The following is a 27,404-nucleotide window of genomic DNA, read 5'->3' on the forward strand; positions in this document are numbered from 1 at the left end:
TTATGATGATTCACTAACATTAATTGAGATACAGTACAGCCAACCCGGCACAAATATAATCTGCGGCTAGGCCACGGCCAGATTATTAGTATGCGGCGGCCGAATCGTGTGTTGTCGCGGCGTATCGCTGTGGCACTCAGCATCGATCCGGGCAATGACGCCGAGTCTGTATTAACCTCGCGTACTTTCGCGGAGTAAATCTGCCGCATACGTACGCAGCGGATCGAGTGAAAAGATATCCACCTACATGTACATACATGTATGTGTAGCGTAGAATTAATTACGCGCAACTGTTAATGTTTCGTTCAAATATCATTATTAAATTTGTAATCCAAAACACACTTACGCATTTTAATGTTAACGCCACATTTGGCAAATTCTAGCGTCAAATAAACAGTGCTAAAATATCCTTTGATTCATAAAAAGCGCGCGAAAATTATGCTGACATGTAGAACGGCGTTTGGAAAGTTTGGGTGTATTGTGTGTTGTATAAATACATGAACATCACGTCAGGCGTAAATCGTGTGTTCAGTGGAAAAAAAACGCCCCGATAAGAGGTTATTTCATCATCTCTATAAATAGTAACAAATGCCAAACTGTATTTGATACTAAAGGAAATATTGAGAATTTTTGTGTATCGTAAATATTTTCCAGCATTTGCATCAAAACTGGAATATACGGGATTATCGGGTAATTAGTAGCGATATTAACTGTATAATATGAACAAAATAAAACGTGTTTATATACGCATATTCAAACAATAGTTATAATAAGCTGATAATTAACAAAACAATAAATACGTCGTCACCGTCTTGATTATTGATGTGGCTTCAACCTGCTAATTTTCTCAGCTTAAATATAATAGCAAAATCAACGTGCAATTAATTTATAAATCCACCATATGCTGGAGCCTTGACCACTTGTATGTGCGAAAACATAATTACGTGACCTTGTTTATGTGTGAAATACATACACTACGGGCGGGAAACAAACTTAATTGGCCAGACACATTAACTATGCTTACATGTATATGCTAATACAATCCGCGCACAATAAATTTATCATGAACAGATTTTAATTATTATTATAATTGTTCTTTCAAAATTTGTTAACTACATGTAACTAATAATTTTTAAAAGATTTTTTATTTCATGATGCGCATCGACTCGGCATCATGTCGCGGATCATGGCATGCCTAGGCGGACAGATGCGAAGTTTCGCATACTGACGCGGCTTCAACGACTGACGCGGCATCAACTCGTTTCACCTTGCCGCCGCGGATCGCGAAATACATTTGATCCGCTTTGGCTGTACTGTAAATTAACTTAAAATATAAGGTAAATAATGCAAAATTGACATGTTATCAAGCAAACAATTCAAAAACATGTTTGGGAACTTATTTATGAAAATTGTACTACTATCGTGGTCTTACTGTGCCGAATACAAAAGAGCACTGCCTAGCGAGTGCAGACCGCTCATCCATTGGTCTTTATAAAGGTGAAGGGACCTATCTCAATACTTCAATCAAAAAGGGGGAGGCGTGGGGTTGGTGGGGGTGTATAGTGTTGGGGTGTGGTCATTTACCAAATTATTTTTCAACAAGAGGGCCATGATGGTCCTGTATCGATCCACTGTTTTTTATGCGAAAAAAGCGTGCAATGTGCATGGGTTGAAATGTACTCAAGCATGTGACTTTCTCTTTCTATCCCTCATCCCACTGGGCGCTTAAAGTTGAAAGGGTGAGCATTTTTATATATAAATTTGGCCCCAGGGGCATAATTTGAACAAACTTGGTAGAGAACTATAAGATGTCACTACATACCAAATTAGGTAGCCCTAGGCCCATTGGTTATGGACAGGAAGATTTTCAAAGTTTGCACAAAAGAGGCTTTATATAAGCATATGTTCAGTTTTGTGACCCCCGGGGCAGGGTCAAATTTGACCCCAGGGGCATAATTTGAACAAATTTGGTAGAGGACTATTACGAGGGGTGAAAGCGAAACAGACATTTTTTCGTAAAATGACTTTTGTGTATATTTTGTATGGCAACATCCATGCCCATCATGTATTAAAATATCTTAGTTCCAGACAATCAAATAAAAAGTATAATTGATATTTGTCCTAAAGCTCGAAGTGAAATTTAATTTATTTTTGAGTGCAAATAGGTCTATGTGCAGAGTAAAGTGTGGAGTTTAGTAAAGTTCTAAGTGAAACACTGTATAACTGTTTATAAGTTATTAAAAGAAAGTAACATATTGTTCATTAAGATAACTGATAAAACACTTTCTTTTGAATTTTAAGTTTTTTAAATGTGATTTTAGGAGAAAAAAATCACTGAGGACTTTTTCGCGCTTAATAATTCCATAAGTTCAGAATGATTTTCAGTGATTATAATTTCCTAACATTTGATCAGATCTTAATTTAGCCTTTCCTGTTTATTTAAAAGTAATTGTCTTTGAAATAATATGTTTACACAAAATATTTTACATATTATGATGATAAACAGTATTGAAATGATAACATTTTTGCACTTAGACCTTTTTCGCAATGAAATTCCATGAGTCCACATTAATGTAAAGAGATCTATGTGCAATAAAAAATAAAAATTATATGATGTCATCAATACTTAATGACATCATTATATTTCATGATGTCATAATATATCAGGGGAAGTAATCATGAGGCCCTGACACGTACAAATACATAACATAGAATGTCTTATAAATTTGTGTTAAAATACCTCCGATTTCTTTAAACAATAATGCCCATTTTCAAACGATAAGTCTTCATGGTATAATTACTCAAGATTCCAAATGGAAATTGAGAAATAACTCTTGCACAAGAGAATTATTAAATGTCCAGGGTATTATAAAAATATGAAAGATAATCATTCACAGCCCTCAATATGGGCCTCAATTATTGTTTCTTGACATTTCTGAAGGCCGACCTTGTATTGTTTCTGAAAAACGACATTTGAAAGAGTGGTCAAGAAGTAAACTGTTTGGAGGTCAGTTACTTACTATAAAAATTATATGAAATATAATAAATGATATTTTTTTGAAATTTTGTTTAGAATCACTGGTAGACTTTTATTTTCCTCCATTCATGGAGAACATTTTAAGTTATTTCACAAAAAATATAATGATTTTAAAACTAATTTGAGAATGATAACGAATGGTCAATGTCAGCAAATTAAACATTGTTGTTGGATTGCAAGCTGTGGAAATGAAAAAAACAGTTTAATGCACTTTTTAATTATTTTCAGACCAGGAAATGTTGTTAGCTACCTATCATCATGACCTAACACTGTGCAAAAATACATACAGATAATTTTATAACAGCATGCACAGAGCTTGTCAATGAAAAATTAGATTGCAATGTAAGATATTGATAACAAGGGCTGTTTGTAAAACATGCATGTCCCCCATATGGGCTGTCAGTTGTAGTGGCAGCCATTGTGTGAATACGTTTTTTTGTCACTGTGACCTTGACCTTTGACCTAATGTAAAATATCATCCTGAAACCATTGTACTCAATCGAGTCACTGTGACCTTGACCTTTGACCTAGTGACCTAAAAATCAATAGGGGTCATCTGCCAGTCATAATCAATGAGCCTATTAAGTTTCATGATGCTAGGCGTAAGATTCTTGAGTTATCATCCGGAAACCATTTTACTATTTCAAGTCACTGTGACCTTGACCTTTGACCTTGTGACCTAACAAGAGCTGTCAGAGGACAGCGCGCTCTACTAATCGAATGCTTGGCAGTATAATGTAAGCCATCATGGGGAAATTGTTCATATTCAATAATTTATTAGATGATCTTTCGAAAATAAAAAAAAAGAAACATAAACAAGATGCGTTTGTGAAACACAATGTCCCCCTATATGACGTTTGACTTTGAAGGATGACCTTGACCTTGTGGAGGATGACCTTGACCTTTCACCACTCAAAATGTGCAGCTCCATGAGATACACATGCATGCCAAATATCAAGTTGCTATATTCAATATTGCAAAAGTATTCATAAAATAAGCGATTTGGGCCACATATATTTGACCTCTGACCTTGAAGGATGACCTTGACCTTGACCTTTCACCACTCCAAATGTGCAGCTTCATGAGATACACATGCATGCCAAATATGAAGTTGCTATCTTCAATATAGCAAAGTTATTCCAAAATGTTAAAGTTTGCGCAAACAGACCAACAGACAGACAGACCAACAGACAGGGCAAAAACAATACGTGCCCCACTACTATAGTGGGGGACATAAAAAAATTGAGGGGGGGGGGGGGGGGGGTAGTGGGGTGAGAGGGGTATAATGTGGGGTGTGGTAATTTATTAGATGTTTAAAAAAAGAAAAACAATTGGGGGGGGGGGGGGTTAGGGGGGAGTGAGAGGGGGGTATAATGTGGGGTGTGGTAATTTATTTTTAAGTTGTTAAAAAAATATTTTTTTTTTTTTTGGGGGGGTGCATGGGGGGGGGGGGGGGGGTAAAGGGGGGTGAGAGGAGGGTATAATGTGGGGTGTGGAAATTTATAAGATGTTTAAAAAAATGGGGGTGGGGGTAGGGGGGATTGAGGGGGGGGGTATAATGTGGGGGTGGGTAATGTATTAGACATTTAAAGAAAAAAAATGGGGGGTGGGGGGGTAGGGGGGGTGGTGGTGAAAGGGGGGTGGGGGTGAGAGGAGGGTATAATGTGGGGTGTGGTAATTAATAGATGTTTAAAAAAAAAATTTTTTTTTTGGGTGGGGGGGTGGGGGGGGGTAGTGGGGGTGGGGGTTAGAGGGGGGTATAATGTGGGGTGTTGAAATTTATTTTGAAAAAAAATTTGGAGGGGGGTAGGGAGGTAGGGGGAGTGAGAGGGGGTATAATGTGGGGTGGGGTAATTTATTAGATGATTAAAAAAAATTGGGGGGGTGGGGATAGGGGGAGAAAGAGGGGGGTATAATGTCAGGTGTGGTAATTTATTTGATGTTTAAAAAAAATTGGGGGTGGGGGGGTGGGGGGGGTAATTTTTTAGATGATGTTTTAAAAAAAATGGGGGGGAGGTTGGGGGGGGAATATAGGTTGGGGTGATGTTGGTAAACAAGTTTGCAAAATATAAAAGCAATATGTCAAGGGACAATGAAAAAAATAGCAAATGATCTCACACTGACATGAACAAATATCCTCTATTTTTTAAACATGAAATTTAAACTTATTGCATTTGTTTCCCCTGTATATAAGAAAAATATAATAGTGTATTATCTCACTTGTTCAGCTTATATTTATATTAATCAACAAAATTAAACATTAACACAATATTTAATATACAAAATATACAAACAAAACTCATATTCTTATTATATTTTTACTGGTCCACTTTATTTTACTCAAATGATGATGTTTATTGGACAGATAATTATAGATTTAGGATTACAGACCAGTTGCTTCAGTTATATTGTTCAGAGTTCGCCCTGTTTGCCGCGTTTGCGTTCTCAAGTTATCATCCAAAAAACCATTTTACTATTTCGGGTCATCGTGACCTTGACCTTTGACCTAGTGACCTCAAAATAAATAGAGGTCATCTGCGAGTCATGATCAATGTACCTATGAAGTTTCATGATCCTAGGCCCAAGCGTTCTTGAGTTATCATCCGGAAACCACCTGGTGGACGGACAGACAGACCGACATGTGCAAAGCAATATACCCCCTTTTCTTCGAAGGGGGGCATAATTATTATTTTGCATAACATGACCTGGGTCATTAATAGACTTTTTTTGTCTACTTAAAACAACACAAGACATGTATCTTTTTTTTTTATTCTATATATCATTAATCAATAAATATGGATTCAATCATTAAGACAATGATTATGAATAAGACATATTAAGAATGTGACTTGTCTAAAGCATTACAATCAAGTAAACTTTACAATAAAAGCAATACAATGTCATGCTCAAATTTATTTTTTTCGAAAAAAGAGTTAAGATCTATTACTTTATGTTTTATTTTCAATTTGTTTTTAGATGATGGATGACAGATAATAAGTTTGGTAGATGTGTGAGTCACCTTGCTTTAAAGGGATCTTTTCACGCTTTGGTAAATTGACAAAATTGAAAAAAGTTGTTTCAGATTCGTAAGTTTTCGTTTTAGTTATGATATTTGTGAGGAAAGAGTAATACTGAACATTAACCATGCTCTAATAAAGCCATTATATGCATCTTTTGACGATTTTAAAACCTAAAAATTATAAAGCGTTGCAACGCGAAACGATTGAATAATTTGGAGAGTTCTGTTTTTGTCGTTAAATTTTGTGAAACTACGAAGATTACTTATATAATGTATAAAATACGTCAAGAATGTGTACTCGGCGGAATAGCTCAGTAGGCTAAAGCGTTTTTACTTCAGGACTCTGGCAGGACACCAGGGGTCACTGGTTCGAAACCTGCTCCGGGCAATGTTCTTTTCCTTTTTTTTAAATTTTTTCTTGATTTTTTACTGGAGCTTTTACGATCCAATGTTTACATTTATCAATATAAAGCATTTAATGAATAAGTTTAAAAAATGCCAAAATCTGTGAAAAGGCCCCTTTAAACTCATAGATTCAGCGTTTTACAAGATATACATCATATGACAGAGTGTGTGCTTCCAGAAGCCTGTTAACTTATCACTTAAATTGCAAGGTAAACATTAAAAGTTATATAAGAAAAGATAATTGACAGCTTAACAGGCTGGTATTTAAATAAGGTTGATAATGATACAAAGTAGAAGGGGAATGGGCTAGCCATATATTTTATGAAAAATGATTTGAATTACTTTTGACGAAGTATTATAATGAACAAACTCGATAAGAGGTCACCGTGGCGTGTTAGATGTAGTGTCCATCTAATGACCCGAAGTTCATGATTTTGATCCCACTGTGGGAGTTCTTTAGATTTCCCTCAAAGACACCAAGTTCTGGTTCTTCCCAGGAAATGGACTCGAGAGTCAGTTCAATTAGCCTTAGACTTTTGATGCAATCCAGCTTTAATAAATAGGTGTAAATTAATCTGGATATATATTGTAGATATTTATTATATATTTTACATCTTACCCCTTTAATCCTTTAATAAATAGGTGTAAACTAATCTGGATATATAGTGTAGGTATTTATTTTATATTTTACATCTTACCCCTTTAATCCTTTAATAAATAGGTGTGAACTAATCTGGATATATATTGTAGGTATTTATTTTATATTTTACATCTTACCCCTTTAATCCTATAATAAATAGGTGTGAACTAATCTGGATATATATTGTAGATATTTATTTTATATTTTACATCTTACCCCTTTAATCCTTTAATAAATAGGTGTAAACTAATCTGGATATATATTGAAGATATTTATTTTATATTTTACATCTTACCCCTTTAATCCTTTAATGAATAGTTGGTTGTTAATACTACATTATTGATAAATGGCAGTTATTCTTTAAAAAAAACCTGATAATAATCCAGGCATTCTGTACATCAAACAATGTCGAGAGTACAGGATGGAATACAAAATTAATGTTATTTGTGCCAACAGCTTTTGAACATAAACATATTAAAGTGTGTGTTTTTTACACACAAAATAGATTTTATTGAAATAAGCCTCTATATTTTTCTCCATAAGAATGATGGTATTAAAAGCATTGAAGGATTTATTTTTGGGTGGAAAATGGCTTTAAAAAGAGGGACACAACATCAGAGAGTTCCATAGAGTGTGACTAAAAATGTAACTGTTTTTTCAACATTATGGTTATGTGGGATATTGTAAATAATAAATGTGTTTCTGTATCCCGCCCTTTGCATGGGAATTAAGGTTCACTTAAGCATACTGTTATTTGATGTTGTTTGTTATATATTTTGCTTAAAATAGATAATATTATGTCAATGAAACTGTAAGCACCACAAGTGGTATGCAGTTAAAATTATTGCTGTAAGGTACCAATGTGTGTTGCTTAATGTATGAACTTTCTTTATGTTTTGCATCATTTCATGAACAACTGTTACTGAATGATGTCAATTTGTGCCAATTATGACAATTTGAAGATAATTAATTGTTTTGTTAATTATTGCCTTATAACAATTCAGTTATCTAAGTCAATATGCCTATTCTCAAAATACTACAAGTGTTAGGTTCATACAACATGAATATTTGAATGTCAATGCAATGCATATTGTCAAGATGACGCTTAATTTAAGGACAATTGCCCCGTTTCTTAAACAATTCTTAAGTTGTTCGTAAGAATTCTGCGATTCTTACGTACGAACGTTCTTACGCCAATTCTTAAGAACATTTCATAAACACGTTCGCAAACTTAAGAATTCTTACGCATCTTACGAACGTTAAACCAGTCTACGTTCTTCAATTGAAGGTTTGAATAGACGTTACACTTTACTTTGGCGCCATCTGTCAGATTAAGTCTACGTATACGCGAAAGTCAATAAAGCCTCATGATTACGCATATATTTTATTTTCCTTTGTTGATATTCAAATACACTAGATCTGTTATTGGGGTTAAAATCACGTAGAGTAAAATGCTGAAAGTTGTTGTCAGTGTTGGATATATTTTCCCGGATTTACAACAGAATCGATCGAGATGTAGAATATCTTCATAAGTTCATTGAGAAGATGGTATTCCACATCAGGTAAGGTTATCTGCATGACATCGTGATAAAAATCGCATTTGTAAACATTGACATCCATTATTTGTTTTGAAAGGTAAATAAATGTTAAGACTGGCTAAATTGTAATTTTCTTATAATTTTAAAATGGAATTCTATAGCATTTAAGTTGTAATACTAACTTTGTTTATATGTCAGATGGTAATATAAGTAAAGATATATGGATGTTTCAGCTATTTTGTCAAAACTTCACATATGAATACATTTTGTATTGATTTAAATCAATAACAGCTGCTTTAAGTATATTAACGCATTTGTGCCTAGCGTCTAGAAAAAAGGCCTTGGCAGGGTGCGGCGTCTCATCTGGGTCTACGCTGAAAGAAATATTCGAAACATAGAAATAAATATACTAGACATTCCTAACTCGGAAAGAAACTGATACAATTTAGAAGGATGGGAGAGTCCACTAGGCATAAATGGGTTAATGTTTAAATTTGTGTTTATTTTTGTCACTTCTGTTAAGATATTGAACTAAGAAAAAATAAATAAACAAAACCCTCTTTAGATAGACTGTTACTTATGCTCAATTGGTCATTGTCGGCCCGGGTACTACTTAGATGTACTCCAGGTACTCTTAAGTATACTTTAATGTACCCCGGGTACGAAAAAGATGCTAACATGTACCCAGCCAATTTAGACTGTACCAGAGTTTTATTTCCGCCAACAATCAGATATTGTTAAGCCCACAAAAGAATACAAAAACAATATTCTCTTTGAACAAAACCTTCCTAAACATGCTTGTTGGAGTAGGAGTGTCAATAATATAGAGGCCATTTTACAGAATATTGACATTAATATGAACAAATTTAAAAGAAAAAATAACCGATAATGACCGATTTAGTGTTATAGATTTTGCTAGCACGTTTCAGTATATTTTTCGTACCCGGGGTACATTTAAGTATACTGAAGGGTACCCGTGGTACATTAAAATAGTACCCAAACCGCCAATGAAAAATCAACGTTACTTACTTGTGTGTGTGTTGCAAATTGGACACAACTTTGTTAAATTCAATAATAATTTCATTATGCTTTGGTAAGACATATTTTTTTATTTATAAAATATTTTCTAAAAAGTAAGATTTTTATATGATGTTTTATGTCAGGAAATTATACTTAAATTCTGCAAAAAAGTGAAATGTTATCTTTTTATTTTCTTTATAAAATCATTTATTCATCACGGCGTATGCCCCCCCCCCCCCCCCTAAAATCGCCAAAGTAAAGTCAATTAATTTGATGTTTCACACTTAACTAGATCTATATCACCTATTTTAACTCATTATCTGCTTTTTCATACACTAAATTACACACTAAACCCATTGTCGGACAGTTAAGTGAGATTGAAATGAAATCGAAGCAAGTTTTAGCTGACTGTGTGACTGTCCCCTGCGAAGATTTGTTCTAGAAATTGGGGTGGTTCTGGAACTGTTCTAGAACATCAAAAACAGTTCTAGAATGTTCAAAATTCGTGTTCTAGAACTTATGATCTGGAATTGTTCCAGAACTGTTTTCTAGAATAATTCCAGACATTTGTGGAACAAGGCTTAGTTCTGAAACTGTTCCAATAATATACAAAAAACATTTTTAGAACATTTCTAGAACAAAATAAGTTCAAGAAATTTCTAAAAATGTTCTAAACTGTAGTTCAAGATCACATTTAGAACTTTTTAAGAACCAGTAAGTTCTACAAACATTCTAATGGGGAATAAGAACACATATAGAACAGGTCTAGAACCAAAGTCTACAATTGTCCTACAATTGTTCTACATATTTAAAATAAACTAGTTCAGACAATGATAATTTGACTTCTTTCAAATTATATTTCAAAAAAAATTTCACATTGAAACTTTGCTTGCTGTGGTGTCTGCAAGATATTGCTGTCATATCATGAGATATATATATCATACACAAACAGAGGACTAATGTTAAGGAGGAGTGTTTGTTGATAGGTCTGGGATACTTTGTCTTATTTCTAATCCTAAAACATTATGTGGGTACTCACTAGAAACAACGTTATGAGGCACTCCTAATGAGTATCCAAACAAATGCTTTTATGGAGAACTGGAGAAAATTATCCCTGAAATACCAAAAAGTACTTCTCCTTTAAGTCCTTACAAAATCTTCTGCTACACACATACATATACATGTATATAACTGACTATAATTTGTCACCAAATTACACATTTAAAAAAAAAATACTGTATCTGTTCGGAATTCTGCATACTTAGTGTCTTCTGAATTTGCATGTAATCTTGTGTCAATAAACACTAGGACTTCACAGAGTTCCTCAACATTCACCATCACAAGAATCTCAGAGAACTAAACTGGAATTAGGTGAGGACCTGGAAAAAAGACATATGAATGTATATTTTGAAACAAATATAAACTCTTTAACTCATTAACAGGTTTATAATTACAGAAACTTAATTCACAAGCAAATGATTGTGGTTTAAAAAAATCAACATGTTCAAACAAAATTAAATTCTGTATAGTATCAGGTTGTTTTGCTCCCAAGTAGTTTCCTTTCCCCTAGTTGTTTTGCCTCCCAAGTAGTTACCACGGCCATTCTACCTCATGTGTGAGCCACACTACCAAGTGTGAAACTACTTCTGGAAGGCAACATAATTCGGACAAAATAATACACTTGTTTCTTCGTTTTATGAAAACAAAGTGTTTTCTTTTGTAATGATGTTTTAGAAATACGCTTTTCTTAAAATTTCAGTAATTTACCTTATTCAGTCAGGCATTACAGAATACATGGGTGTAAAGGTGACCAATGCCATTTTACTCTTGCATGTTATTAATGTTAATTTCACAAAATTTTAGATTATTTAATGTTTCGCCAAGTCTCGTCTTCTTGTAGTCATCGATAGATTAAAGTCTCATAATAAACTATTCCCGGGCCTCAAGAAGTTATTTTAGTGAGCATCACAGGTCTATAATCCCAGCCTGAAGTTGCGTGCAATGAGACTTTCAATGTTAACATTGAGCATTGTTAAATACTGAAATCACTTGCCTAACTTGCAGTGTAATCTTCAAAAAATAAGCATTGGTGTTTATGTGGTTTAAAAAAATGATAACCAGTTATAAAACAGAAAAAATGCGTCCATTCGCCTTATACTCGCCCTTCAGCAAATGGACCATTTATGAATTGTAATAACAGCTGTATTAAAAATAGTGTTCGACCCACAATACACGTTGACTTACTTAACCCGTGTTTCGAAGTGTAAGAACTCTGTCTGGTTGATTATTCTTTATCACATATCAAGCACTGGTACTTACCATTTTCCGATACATGAAGATGGTTTTCCTTTCGATCTGTCATTTAACTTAACATGAAGATATGAATTTAGTAAGGAGGGATTAATTTTAAGTTGGAAAATTAAATTCCAAAGCTTATTTCAGCACCGCATCATACGGGTCTCTGAAAATCTATCCAGCCTAACCCCAAATGTAAGAGATAATTTCATTGGCCAAAATTCACAAAACAGAGCTGACTGGTTTTTTATTTTATTTGCGTAGACTGTATGCGGAGCAGCATTAACGATAAACAGTCGGGTGCATATAAGCGCGTTTTTTTTAAATGGCAGACATTATTTTCTTTTTCAATCGCGTAATGAGCTTTATCGAACCACAAAATGTAGTCGCACCCAAAATAGATGTTGCTCACTACCAGGAGGGAGATCTCATCAAAGCCACTTACCAAAAACAAACATACCATGCGGTGATCAGTGAAATCCATCATAAGTAAATTCGTTTGATAGCCAAACTTTTTGGTACCAATCTAAACTTAGTAAAAGGTTCTTGAATGGGGTGAACACTTTTTAATGACTGAAAGCGTTAAGCCCGCCTCGTCACTAATGTTAATAAATTCCTGCCGGAGAATACAGCAAAATGATATTTCAGTTCGCTCAAGGCGGACCTATTTGACGAGGCGGTGTCTCGGTTAACAATGTCCCCTAAAAAATGTCCATATTTCAATCGCCGTAGAGCAAGTATATTTCACTTACTGTTTATAACACTGTGTATTGATAAAAAACACACAAAGTATTGAAATAAATCAATATTAAAGTTAAGGGGTCTTCCTGATCATTGTTAAACAATCTGATGTAAATAGTACAGGTTCGGGCAATCATATTTTCGGATAACGAAAAATAATCTTGTAAATAAATATATTATAATAATAATTATATAAAAAAATTATATACTGTTGATTACAGATGACGAGGTTTCTCTTAAAGCAAGAAAAGCTACCGCCTAAGCATGCTTTCGAGGCAACTTAAGATAGGAAAAAAACTCAAGGTAGGTATTATTTTCAAGGCATGTCCACAGTTCAGTGACAGGCAGGCAGTCCATAGCTGAAAATTACAGGCTTTAATATTTATGAATGTGAGTTGGACACTTGAATGAGACTCAAGAAATTCAATTTGCCTACATTTAATTAGTGTTATTTTAAGTGATTTTTATCAGTTGGTCAACACTGCCTATAAATATATGATTTTTTCCCTGTTATAAATGAAACATGAACACATTGTTCACTGTTATCCAATTTCACACTCACTCACTAGCCAGGGGTGAGTGAATTTATTTGAAAAAAAAAATCTGATGAACAAGCGTGTGATAACATAAGCTAATTGTTTGTATAAGAAACTACTCAGACTAGCCAGAATTTTTAAATGTGAAATTTTATTGACTAAAACAAAGGGGTCATGATTGCATGACACAATGCTCAAGTTTAGTTTTCAACACATTTCATAAATGATTTCAGATTTTAGTGATCAAACACCAACAGAGCCTCGTGATAAGTTGCCTGTAAAGAGGAGCATGATCCCATCAGATGCCTCCGAAGAGATTGACCTGACGAACAATGCTGCAAAGCAAAATCTCAGTAGTATGTTGGTTGTCTAATACATTTTTTTAAATCCCTGAAAAACTTATAAAATCCAGTGTTTAATGCGTTCAAATCATAAAAAAATGCAAAAGTGCCTTGAATATATTGCGTTCGTATTTGAGTTGGTGCTGAATGTCAAATTGTGTTATCCATCACCAGTATACTAACAAGGATTGCTGTATTGAAGCATTTTCAATTTGAAAATACTAATGTTGTGATCAAATGTGTAATAATTTGTTTGAATACTTTGAAAATAAAAAAGAATATGACAGTATCAGACTAAATTAATGGCCAACATTATGTCTATATTTGTAATACTGTCCAGCTGGATCATTTAGACTTCTTGTTGAGTTTAAGTTTTGACTACATTCTGTTATCTAAATGATTTCAGAGCAAAGTGATCAAACACCTACAGAGCCTCGTACAAGTTGCTTGTACACAGAAGAGCCTGATCCCATCAGATGCCTCCGAAGAGATTGACAAGAACTGTTCAAGGACATTTTCAGAACTGTTTTAGAACATTTGTTCCAGACTTATTTGAAGCAACCCTTTGAAACTGTTCTAACATGTCTAGAATTGTACTGGAACACACCGACTAGAACTGTTCTGTAATCATACTGAAAATGTTCTAGAATTATAAAGGAACAGTTCTATAAAATTTCTAAAATTGTACTGGAACAAATGACTAGAAGTGTTCTGGAATCATTCTTAAAATGGTCTACAACAATTCAAGAACAGTTGTTGATCATTAAATGAGAATAATTTCTAGAACAATTGTTCTAAAACAGTTCTGGAAATATATACAGGAACAATTCTGGAATATGGTTCAAGAATTGTTCTAGAACAAACCTTCAGAACTGTTTTAGAACTATTTGTTCTACAAATTATTCTCATTTAACGTTCAACAACTGTTCTAAATCGTTCTAGAGCATTTTAAGGATGATTCCAGAACACTTCTAGTCAGTAGTTCCAGTACAATTCTAGAAATTTTATAGAACAGTTCTAAAACGTTTCGCAGGGGAACACTGAAGATTTGAACAAGTAATAATGACTTAATATCATTATGGAATATGACCCCTCATTTTTTCTCCAAACAACTTATCTCCGCAAATAGTAAATGGAGAATAACCCACACTTGGTATATGTGTTAATAGGTAACTTCACAATTGTCCTTGGTTAATTAACCATGATGCTGACATATGTTTTGTATTTATTTATAAACGCTTTTTCAGTGATTGTGTTGTTTAAATTTTACATGTACCATTTGGTATTGTGCTATTTTTGGTTAAGACTTGTCTAAAAAAAAAGAAGTATTTATATATTTTATTCCTTCCATTGTTATATCTATGAATACACTTTAGTTAGCATAGTCCCTTTAAACCAATGTGGGAACAATATATCTCCCGGAAAAGCTTTGTCAGATAATGTGCATAAGAGACAACTAACAAGATTCAACGAGGCCGTGTTTTCTTATTTAAAGTGTTCTCGGAATGTTTATCAGTATGAGATTAAAAGTAACTAATATTTGTGTGACGCGGTAAAAGTTGTATTACCCATTTTGTGGCTTAAGTCCGCGAGACAAGTACAGCGAACTATAAATATTAACGTTTTTTTCTTTATAAGTTGCATTGCTGGTAAAACTGTTCACGTTTGTGTTTTACATGCATGCATGAATCTGTATAATATAATACACATGAGCTGTTCCATACAAATAAGACATAATAAAATGTACTATATTTATTGTTACGTTTATTTACATTTAAAAAATGATTCAAAATAAATACAAATAAATGTAAATTGACTAGAAACACAGGAGCCGCGTTCTGAGAAAACTGGGCATAATGCTTGAGCGTAAAGTGTCGTCACAGATTAGCCTGTGCAGTCCGCACAAGCTAATAAGGGACGACACTTAACGCTTTCATGACATTTTACGTTTAAATGAAGTCTCTTCTTAGGAAAAATCCAATTTAGGCGGAAAGAGTCGTCCCTGATAATCTGTGCAGACTGCACAGGCTAATCTGGGACACTTTACGTACATGCATTATGCCCAGTTTTCTCAGAACACAACTCATGGTATTAACACACACTGTGTTACTATTTACGAATGTAATAATAATAAAACATAAAATCACATTACTATTTGTAATGATAATCACAGCGGTTCGGAGGGGGGGGGGTATTTATCACAGTAAAATGTGAGCACACTCAGACTCCATGCCAACTTTAAATGACTAGAAAGGCGCACTCGTATGTGGAATCACTATGAAGCTGCATGTGCCGCTTTAAAGAGTATGCACATGATAATGCAACACCGCACACTTCGCATTGAATTTGATCTCCGTTGGTCGATTCCGTCTGTAATATCACATAAAATAAGTCTCCTATTAAATATGATTTAAGTCTCACCGATTTAAAAATGACGTTGTTCGACTGCGTGGAATACACATTCAATGACTCCCACTATATTTGAGCCGCCTTCTGAAAAACTGGGCATAATGCATGTGCGGAAAGTCTTGTTCAAGATAAGCCTATGCAGTCCGCACAGGCTAATCAGGGACGACACTTACCGCTTTTATGGTATTTTTAGTTTCAAGGAAGTCCCTCCTTACCGAAAATCAAGTTTAGGCGGAAAGTGTCGTCCTTGATTAGCCTGTGCGGACTGTTTTCTCAGAACACGACTCATTTGTTTATGAATGATAAGTGCGTCTTAACTGTGTGTTGTATTACAGTTAATAAAAATGTGAACGATATGGATTCTTTGTGTTATTGAAAGGTTTTTTAAACTATTTCACGACGGCATAGCGGGCACATGAGTATTTTTTTTGTCAAATACTTGCGCACGCATTACTTATGTGTTCACGTGCGCACGTAATAGTGAATGCTACTCCTACAAATATGATATACATCCACCTCATTTCGTTTTACGTCATTTGTATAGTTCCGACAGGAAGTCATGTCGGAAACTTCATGTCAGTAGCTGTAATGACTGCAAATTCATATAACAGCGCAAAATAATCATGCAAAAATTATTGAACATAAAAATAGACAATATTTTTCTAATGGCATAAGAAAATTGTTAATTAAAACTTACAAGTAAAGCTATCCAAGGTCAGAAAACACTACCACTGTTTGTTGTCGCCATATAGGCTTGGCACTGTGTCAGTTGAAAGATGCATAGTTTAACGTCATTGGCTGGTTATAATTAACTTGTTTCTCTATATGATTGGCTGCTTTTGCCGTGTTTTATTCAGGATGACTCATGTGTAGCCCCTTGTGTTATTTGATCTAGTTCAAAGTAATTCTGCATTAAAGAATAACCCATTTTTCTAAACTTACACAAGTGGTGTTCTTGCACATTTCTCACACATGTAAAGGGTAATCGTTCTCATTTGTGTCTAACAAATGATAATTTTATGCATTGGCAATGCCTTAACAAGAAAAACTGAAAAATACGTTGAAATCAATTTGCAATAGGAAAATATAGTAAACCGTTGAGACGTAATCGGTATATTACGTCTAATTATTCGGACTAAAATGAATACTTGCAGCACGGAAGTGTGTATAAATACGAAGGCATTTTCTAATGAATACATGCGCACTAGAAATCAATATGTGCCCAATTAAAAGCAATACGAGCGAAAAAGAAAGCAATATATGCGCATGTGATAAATAGATCGACGAAAAAGCAAAACGAGCGAATGCAGAACTTAAAGCATGCGCACATAAACATTTATAGGCACACTTGTAAGCGTTTGTGCGTGTGTACTTACAGGTGAATACGTGCTCACTTATTCAATATTATTTGAGCGCGATAAAAGCCATTCGTGAGCATTCGAAATAATGCGCGCACAAATGAAACCAATACATGTACGTCCGCATGTGAATTGAAAAAAAATATCTTCCATGTCTCTTCTATGCCACCTTGCTATTTATTGTGACATCACAAATTATAGTAACGCATCACTTATTTAAAAAGCAAATATAAATATGCGTATTTTATTATGTTTTCTTTTTTTTCTGTGTACTCTGACTTTTGAATAAACACCAGTTTCTGAAAGTGGGGGTACTGTGCTCACCAGTTATTGAAATGGGGTTTAATTTTCGAATTTTGATGCATGTATTGCGATTGCCTGTTGGAAGCATCCTGGTGCTGATACAAGGTAAACTATGATGGTTCTTGAGTCCACCTTTCCATGAAAACTTCTGAGAAACCCTTATATAATGGTTTAAAAATGCACATAAAATGAACCGTGTCAATCGTAAACAATGAGGCATTTGCGTATAAAGTCTTCAATAACTTTTTTAATATTAATAATGCATCTACAGGATTTATACCGATGTTAAATGAATATCAGTAGATCATCCTGCGCGTAAGGACAATGTCGAATACACATGGTAAATGTACAAACCTTTCAAAAATTTCGACGAAAACATTCAAAAATCACCCGTTGACCGCAATTTTGAACACCAGTTACTATTTTTCTCACTTACGCCACCCCAGTTACTTGCGTACGATCCATCCCCTGAATATACAGGTATTCACTGGGTAGGGTAATCTGATTGTAAGAGCTATTGAAGCATGGGTACTGAATAATCTTCAAAAGTCATAATTTGACCAGAGAACATTTTAAGGTATACTATTTTGATTATAATTATTCAAGTGTGTTATCAATTCAAAAGATCAAATAAGCAATGTCAGTGTACTGCCATTAGAATAGTAAAGAAAAATATGTTAATTATAGATCTGTTATTCAGCTTTTACAAATTTCTTTCACATTCCAACAGACTTCAGTTAAATGAATATACTCTATGGACATTTCTGTTCTGCAAAATTATTTTAAAGCTATTGAGTTGGTCACAAGTGATACATTATCTTTTGCAACTAAATTTCTTAAGTTTATAATCATACTTCACATAATCATAATGATATATAAACCATTAACTGCACTGATTTATTGTTAAGTGTATTTTTCATGTTGAAAGTTATCAATGCAATCGTATGCGACCTCCTTACAATGGACACCAATCAAGGACATTGATTTTTTATATTGATATCCCCGCAAAATCACAGATTTTTTATGGATGGATGCTAATTAATAGATAAACAGTATATCCTTAAACACAATGATGAAGTGTAGGGTAATTGTTTGTATGCATTGCCGTCGTCCTCATTGATATATATAAACCCATGAAGTTTCATGTTGAAATCTTGTAGTTTGAGAGAAAGCCCTGAAAAGTTACATCATACAAAAACAACAAAGGGCAACAACTTTTATTTGAGAAAACGTAAGGTTAATATGGTTCTCGCGCAAGACCATTTTCCTTATTGATTTTTACACACCCTTGAAGTTTCATGTTGAAATATTGTATCATAAAATATAGCCCTGAAAAGTTACATAATACCAAAACAGCAAAAGTCAATAAATCTTATTTGAGAAAGTGTGGGGTTATGGTTCTTGCGCATAGCACTTCTCATTTATATCTACACACACATGAAGTTTCATGTAAAAATATTGTACCATATCTGAGATATAGTCCTGCAAAGTTACATCATACAAAAAAACAAGGGCAATAACTCTTGTTTAAAAAAAGAGGGTAATGGTTCTTGTACAAGGCATTTCTCCTTACTGATATATATACACCCATGGAGTTTCATTTTGGAATCTTGTATGGTATGTTAGATATAGCCCTGAACAAATTCATCATAAAAGGGGCAATAACTCTTATTTGAGGAAGTGTAGGGTTATGATTCTTGTGTATGGCACTTCACGTCACTGATATCTATACACACATTAAGTTTCATGTTGATATCTTATTTAGTTTCTGAGATTTAGCCCTGAAAAGTTAGTGACAGACGGACGGATTGAGGCACAATGCCAATTCTATATCCCTTCACCTTTTACTGGGAATAATAACTGAGTATTGACAAACAAGGAGCTGATTATTTCAATACACTAGATACATACACTGTTTTGAGGTGGTAAAGTACAAAGGTTTATAAAGTGCTACATGAAAATAAGAATGTTAACCGCAGAAAAAACATATTTCTAAAACAGCATACAGACATTCCTCTAGAGTTCTGGTTATTACAACAACAAAACAAGAGATGTGTTTGTCAAAAACACAATGCCCCCTACTGCGCCACTTTGATTAAAAAAAAATAGAGCTTAAGCCTTTGTCATGACGAATACGGTTCCCATCATGCCGCAGTGACACAGAATATTTCGCATGTTGTCTTCACAAAAAACAGCAGACACCATGCTCAATGTTTAAAACGCACTTAGTGACCCCGTGACCTAGTTTTTGACCCGGCATGGCCCATGTTCAAACTTGACCTACACATCATCTAGATACAACTTCCGACTAAGTTTGGAGAAGATCGGATGAAAACTACTTGAAAAAGAGAGCGGACACCATGCTCAATGTTTAAAACACACTAAGTGACCCCGTGACCCAGTTTTTGACCCGGCACGACCCGTATTTAAACTTGACCTAGACATCATCTAGATACAACACCGACCGACAAGTTCACTCCTATATATCCCCATAAACTTTGTTTGTGGGGGAATACAAAATTATCATTTGGCAGGTACAGATAATTATCTCCCTTAAAAGCTTATTACTTCCCTTGGATTTGTTTTTTTTACCTATGACCTTTAAGGATGACATTGACCTTCACCTTTCACCACTCAAAATGTGCAGCTCCATTAGATACACATGCATCCCTAATATCAAGTTGCTATTTTAAGCGACATATAAGTTATGAGCATTTTTCAAAACCTAAACGCAAAAGAATGACGGACGGGCGGAATGACAGACGGAATGACATACAGACGGACGAACGGACGGACGGACAGACAGACGGACAGTGCAATCACTATATGCCCGCTTCGGGGGCATAAAAATTGTAATTTTCCCAAAATATTCATACTTTATTAGTACATGTTAACCAAAATTACGAGTGAGCTTTCTTATGACACCATAAATGGTGGAATTGCAGGCGATGGGCTGGTTTATGTAATTATGTGTTACTGATTTGTTATTCAGCTTGTTTGATTATTTGGGTTATAATATTTCATACAACAAATGTTTTTTTGCTTGAGACTAAGTAAAGACGGGGCATTATTGCTAGATATTTCTTCTGAATAAAAGTCAGTTTTAGTTGAATACTTTTTAATTTGTAAACACATATATATAACATACTGTAAATGTTCTTTTACTGTTATAATAATTCCTTAAATACGGTATAAAGAGTAAAACCTGTTAGTGTTGCTGTATTATTAGTATATACAAATCAAGACTACCAGATCCATGACATCAGGGGACAAAAATATTTATAAATTGCACTCGTCCTGCAGGACAAGTGCATTAAAATTTTCACTCGTCCTGCAAACACATGCACTTGTCCTTCAAATATGTGTGAAAGAAAGATTGCAAAGGACTGATATGACTAGCAATGTTTCCTATATCACTGCTAAAATGCTGCTTACTTAGTTATTCATGCCAGCTGATCACAGAAGAAATGTTAACTTACTTTATTTATGAGGAACACAAAATAAATAAATGAAGACAAATTTGTTTTTTCCTTTTTCTAATGCTTGCGTGTTTTCCATTTCGGATGGTTGAACATCGCTCGTGCCCCCTTTAAAGAACGCTCGTATGTCAGACATATTTCATATGAAATTCAGACTGGTTTAAAACCGAACTTCGCAGTAAAATAATTCTTTAAAAAAATCAATACTTACAGTGAATGAAGTCAGATGGTTCCCTGTCAACATGGACGCGCAAAGTTTACACCAAAAAGCCAATATTTACTCGGGACACAGTCTCGCATAACAACGCTGTATGAAATTTTCAATTACGATTTCTGGTTCATTATCGTTCTACTTTCGGAATAGATATGCTTTAAGAAATGATTTTATTTAATGAAAAAGAGTCTTACTGGTCAGAAAATATATATTTTAACATCAGTTTTTTTCACTCGTCCTGTAGGACGAGAGCTTTAGGGAAATTCACTCGTCCTTTCAAGATTTCACTCGTCAATACGAGCGGACGAGTGGAATTTTTGTCCCCTGGACATGTAAAGGAATTCCTAAATAGGAGCTAGTCAAAGCATTGATTATCAAAGTGCTGAAGGCACGGAAGTTGTTAGCTATTGCATAATCTAAGACACAACTCAGTTTTCAAAATTATGGTATTATGCTTTTTATATCGCAAGTTTGCCATGCACAAAACCAATTCAAATTTATAAAGAGTGTGTCTTAACACACAGGTCGAGATGTGTTTGCACTGTTAATCCTCATATTTATGTTATAGAGATAACTTAGGCAAAATACCAACAATATGTCTCTTTTTTACGTTCTGAAAGCATTAAAATATGATGAAAATGGTATTATCAAAACCAGTTAACATAAAATAAAATTCGCAATCCCCATCATATAAACTGAATACTGTTGAACTATTAAATACCTACATGTATCACACTAAGAATATAATTTTATGATTGAATTTCCATTACAAAATTTGTTTGGTCACCATATCCAATTCAAATATACATTGAATAAGAAAACAAAAAATAAATCTGCCAGCAGTAGTTTTTACTTACGAATTAGTTGCTCATAAAGACAGCGCTGTTTACCCTTAATTTGTTGCTGATGCATTACTTGTTACCCGAGTAGTTCACACGGTGTCAGCTGTTTTACCCAGCTTTCCGCCTTTTATGACATCTACATAATGCAAGCAGGCATGCATGAATACATTGGATTATTTTATAGGCTAATTAGGCTCCTCTTATTTGCCTGTTTACTGTATTTGTTTTTTTAATTCAATTTTATATTGAAATGAATTGCGCTAAAATATGTCATTTCCAACTCACAATGAGATTTTATAAGACCCGCATCATGCAAAAAATGAGTCTTATGCAATATGCGCCCATCATAGTTATACACAACCCAGCCTGCGCATCTCTCAGTCTGGTCATGATATACACAATAACTTTTGTCCTACCTCTTTGATCTTTAAAACCAAAAAACAAGGTAAGCAAAAACACGGACAAAGTAAGTATTCAATTAAAAGAAATATAAATGCAAGGCGGCTTAACAGGTAAAAAAAAACCTACTCCTTTAAGAAAAACATGAAAACAGTGTCATTTGTTCAGTCAGTTCCAATTAACAATTAACCTCTCTTAAATGTATTCAGCTCCCATATACACATGCCCCCTATCCATTTAGTATTAATATTTCATAAAATCTAGTTGAAGTTTCTTTAAAAATAGATATAAGTGATGTTTTTCTTGCAGCTTATTAGCAAATTGAGATTGGGGGCCAACATATGGGAACAAGTGAAATATTTTGTTTCAATTTATCTGACCAAACAGAGCACAGATTTCATATGAAACTAACAACACTCAGTAGACAAAGCCATTTCATTTTTTTTTTCGGCGTAAGCTGTATTAAGCCAGCTTTTCACCTTAGCCTGACCTTTGTAAGTGTCCAATAAAATTCCAATAAAATTTCCCGCGGCTAGGTACGAATGAATACACTTCATTTATTCCATTGGCTGATTTGAGTATACCACCAGAACATTGGAAACATATCCGCGTCTTTGTAACACTGTTTTACTGTATGAAACAATTTTATCTCGAATGAAAAGGCTTAATAGATAGAACAGTTTTACACTCAATTCTCGACATCAATACAGTTTGTGCGTACACCTTTTATTTTCAGAGTATTACCAGCGCAAGAGCGTTTATACTCAAAAGGCTATGTTCTCATATTTAGTACTTACTTCCTTATTCCTGTCAACATGTTAACATGTAAAAGTATAAAGAGCAATGGAAGCGAGGCCTCACTTTAAAGCATTGCATTTCAACCCGCGAGGTATATCGGGTCAATTCGCGGACATTCAGAGTTTATATACAGGTCATCACCGGAGTTGGCGGCCAGTAAAATAATCGTTATATAATAAAGACGCTATCCGTGAACTAGGTGACCTGGAATTTTCTTTAGACCAGAAATATGTTAAATGAAGATATTCAGCAATATAATTATGGTATGTAAATAATAGATTCTTAATGTGTTTTCAACAATACAATGATAAATATTATTGTTAATAAATTTAACAATAATTATTCGTCCATATTGCTTAATGTACTAAAGTGATATTATGAGCATGTAACAGTTTATAGGTGTCTATCGCAACCGTTGATTATTTTTGATGTTTCTACTTCATATACACTTATATTAATTAATGCAGCATCATCATACTAAAACAATATACCAGAAAGAGAAAAATAATGCATTTGAATATCAACCGTACTTTCGTTTGACAACTGATCATGCGTTTACGAGTTGAACCTAAATTTAGTTTTAGTGCAGATTTGTTCATACGACACAAAGACACGAAATTGTTTTACGGATCATTTCAGCTTACAGGACTGGGTGGGTCACGTAAGAATATCGAATATAAAATATATTTTTATAAACAACTGGTAGCAAGGTGAGTTGCAGATAATTAATCAGTAACCACATTTTAACTAACTATTTTGACCTGTTAATTCTTTTCAGCTCAATTCAACAGTGCAAAATGCCCATAATATCACTTTAAGCATTAGCACGATGATAATTGATACTGTTAATAATCGAATCAAATAGCAATGCCCGACAAACCACTAAAACAGGTTTGTTCGAAGAACGCGCCTATAAATACGGATACTTCTCGTGTGGCCGGTTGACTCATATGTTTAAATTTCACTTCCATTCTTCTTTTGGTTTTCTGTTTTGTATCTATAGGTTTATGACCAGCAATATGTTATAATGTAAAATAAGCCGCGAAAACTCCCCGTAACATCCCGTACTGCGTGTGATGCAGCTAAGAACTGCACAGAAAAAGACATTCGCTATCCTTGATCTCATTCATTAAACTATTTACGCCGTATATCTTTTTTAAAGATATTTCTTGTTAAGAATCAACTGTTATTCGCAATTTCCTAGCAATTACAAGCTTAAATTTAAATTTTATATGTATCGTACAGATTTTATACAAAGCATCACGCCCACATTGAAAAGTTATGTAAATCCTTATTAACGCATGAATAAACACAGCAATTTGTTTGCCCAATTGGGAAAAGTACGGTACCAGCTCAATTGGGGAAAATGTGCGCTAAAAACCCTTAAATTGTGAAAATTTAGGTTCAAACCATACAGCTGAATAGGGAAACTTACTTAATGTTGCATTTTATTTTCAAAGAATGGTCATGGTATTGTTGGCAGTCATGCTGTGGGCCATTAAGGAAATAAATCATCTTCTGTTTGTGTTTCAACTTTGACATGCCATCTTGTTTTTTTAATTATTCTGCATAATGTAACTTTAAAGATTGTCTAGTACCTGCTATGTTAGCGCGTCAATTTGTTAACAGCAAATTACTAGAAGAGAGACTCACCAATTAAAAGCTAGTTGCCCAGCAGGACTAACAACTTTTGATACATGTCCAGGTCTAAATCTTATAGCCCCAACAATAATATCCAGTGATGATTAAGCCTGTCTCTGCTCAAAAGACATTACAAAATTATCCTGAAATGACATTTTATTCCCCTCAGAAGATAAGCTTTATTTGGACAAATATTGATCAATATCACAATATCACAAGGACACATTTTTACCTGCTCAATTTTGTTAAGATTTGTTATTCATTTAAATTCTAAGAAACAAACATGGAAGTGTTTAAACTTGAACTTAACTTTATAATCTGCATGTTTGTTTCTTAGGATTAACATGAATAAAAAAATCTTAACAAAATTGACAGGGTAAAAATCTGTCCTTGTTGTTACTTTATTTCAGCATTAAATAAACATGTTTGTTTTGCAACAATAATTGGAACATATTGTTAAGTAATTAATAAGTGATATTATTACATATAAAAAAGTTGTTATTTTATGTGTTATCATCGTGATTTAATTTTTGTATGCAGAGACAATAGGCAATTTTCCTCTTGTGACGCCATGCTGTTAGTCTGGGAGACATACGGTGTAACAGGAGGCAAATGCTAGCTCTAGAGGCAAGGGGCGTGAGTCCCTTTTTGGCTTTATAGTTTGTTACATATTAAATGGTTATAATTATATATATTATAATTATAATATTATATTGAAGTCCAATAATTAAAAATACGGCGGGCCATACTTTAACGGGCCTGTCCCGCAATCAATAATTCAAATGATTCCGATGTCTACGCTTGCCGAATCTGTCCAATACAAAATCTGATTCTCTATGTTTACTATAAATGATGTCCTATGGATCTAGAAGGTACTACACACATGTCTATCATGAATATGGCCTACAATATATTAACATGTTAAGATGCAATGGATGGGTCAACTTTGTGTTGTTGACCGCTGTTATGTCTGATATTTGAGATTCCGAGTTCAATTTCATTATGCAAAATTGTCTTACCATTGAAGTATGTTATATAACAATGATCTAGGTTCCATTTCATCATGCAAAACTGTCGTTACATTTGAAGTATATTATAAAACAATGTTTTACATTTGAAATATACATGTACGTCGTAAAGGTTGACCTGTTTTAATCCATGTATTACGTTACATATGCTGTTCTACAAACAGTACACTCCACGCGTTTTCCCCAATTTCCCTCCATACTCCGCGGTGATTGACCCGGAGGGAGATTAAAAAATCCCGCCAGACGCGGCGTTTGCATGATTTTTGTACGCAGTGGTTAACGATCGGCAAAACTGATAAGCCGACGCGGCGGCCCTTGGCGTAGGCAACGCGGGGGAAACTCCGCGTTTTACGAGATAACAATCAATTTAATTTTGTTTGACTTCCTGATTATCAAATAAAATTACATTTATTACAAGTACATACATGTACATGTAGCATATTATTTACAATTAAAAAAAAACAACCAAGATAGATGGATCCCGACGTGGTTGTAGAAGTAGTTGTTGTTGTATAGAAAACTCCTTGATTTACGACAAACAAAACGTCATCTTTTAATTAATACTTACCAATTAATATAAACACAGTTTGCAACATTGTTTTTATTTTGATAATTTAATCCAAAGTTTTTATGTTAGCAGGTGATTTTCTATACTGAACATGTAAACAAATGACCAAGGACCCTAAAAATCTCGCAAATCTGTGTGAATTGACAGTTTGACGTAATCAAAGAAAAGCCGCTTCCTGTCTGAAGGCATAACTTACTCAAGTAAACACATTCAACGAATGCAAAAGGAATGGTTTTAATTGTCAGAACAAAGTCAATTCTCTGCTCGCTAATGCATTTATTTTCTCTTTGAAGTTAGGTTATTCCATTGATTGCTAAAAGAAGGTGGTAACTATTGAGTTGATAATTGCATTTAATATTCACAGTTGTATTCTTGTTGCGTCGACATTCAAAACAATATTTACCAGTAATTATGGACCAAATCGGCAGAGTGACATTCACACATGTTAATCCCTTTTGTCAAAACACCGCAGACAGCAGTCTACACAATAGGTCAGTAGACAAGCTTTGCATGTTTTCATAACGTCAAACACTTAAAATCCAGTTCGGCCCAGATGTCTTAGTTTACAGTACAATTACTGTTAAAATAATTACTCTACTAAAATACCGTAACGATAAAGATTCGGCGTGTATGATTTGAAATTATTTTGGAGGAAATATCAACTTATTCACGATATAATTTTGTTAAAAAATACCAAAGAAACTTTTAACCGAAATCAACAAAATTCAATGTTCTCTGCGCTATAAAGTTTGTATAAAAAAATCAACACACACACGCTTTGCAGGAGTATACC

At 34.1% G+C, this 27,404-nt stretch overlaps 1 long non-coding RNA gene across 1 annotated transcript; it reads left to right on the plus strand.

Annotated features, from left to right (window-relative positions):
- Window positions 1-6,575: 6,575 nt before the first annotated feature.
- Window positions 6,576-14,260, plus strand: LOC127864213 (uncharacterized). The gene is made up of 4 exons (XR_008041581.1): window positions 6,576-6,670; window positions 12,917-12,998; window positions 13,465-13,587; window positions 13,979-14,260. It is a non-coding gene; the product is annotated as an uncharacterized LOC127864213 (long non-coding RNA).
- Window positions 14,261-27,404: the final 13,144 nt, after the last annotated feature.

Source organism: Dreissena polymorpha, chromosome 1 (genome assembly GCF_020536995.1).
Source record: "Dreissena polymorpha isolate Duluth1 chromosome 1, UMN_Dpol_1.0, whole genome shotgun sequence".
In the NCBI taxonomy this organism is placed as follows: domain Eukaryota; kingdom Metazoa; phylum Mollusca; class Bivalvia; order Myida; family Dreissenidae; genus Dreissena; species Dreissena polymorpha.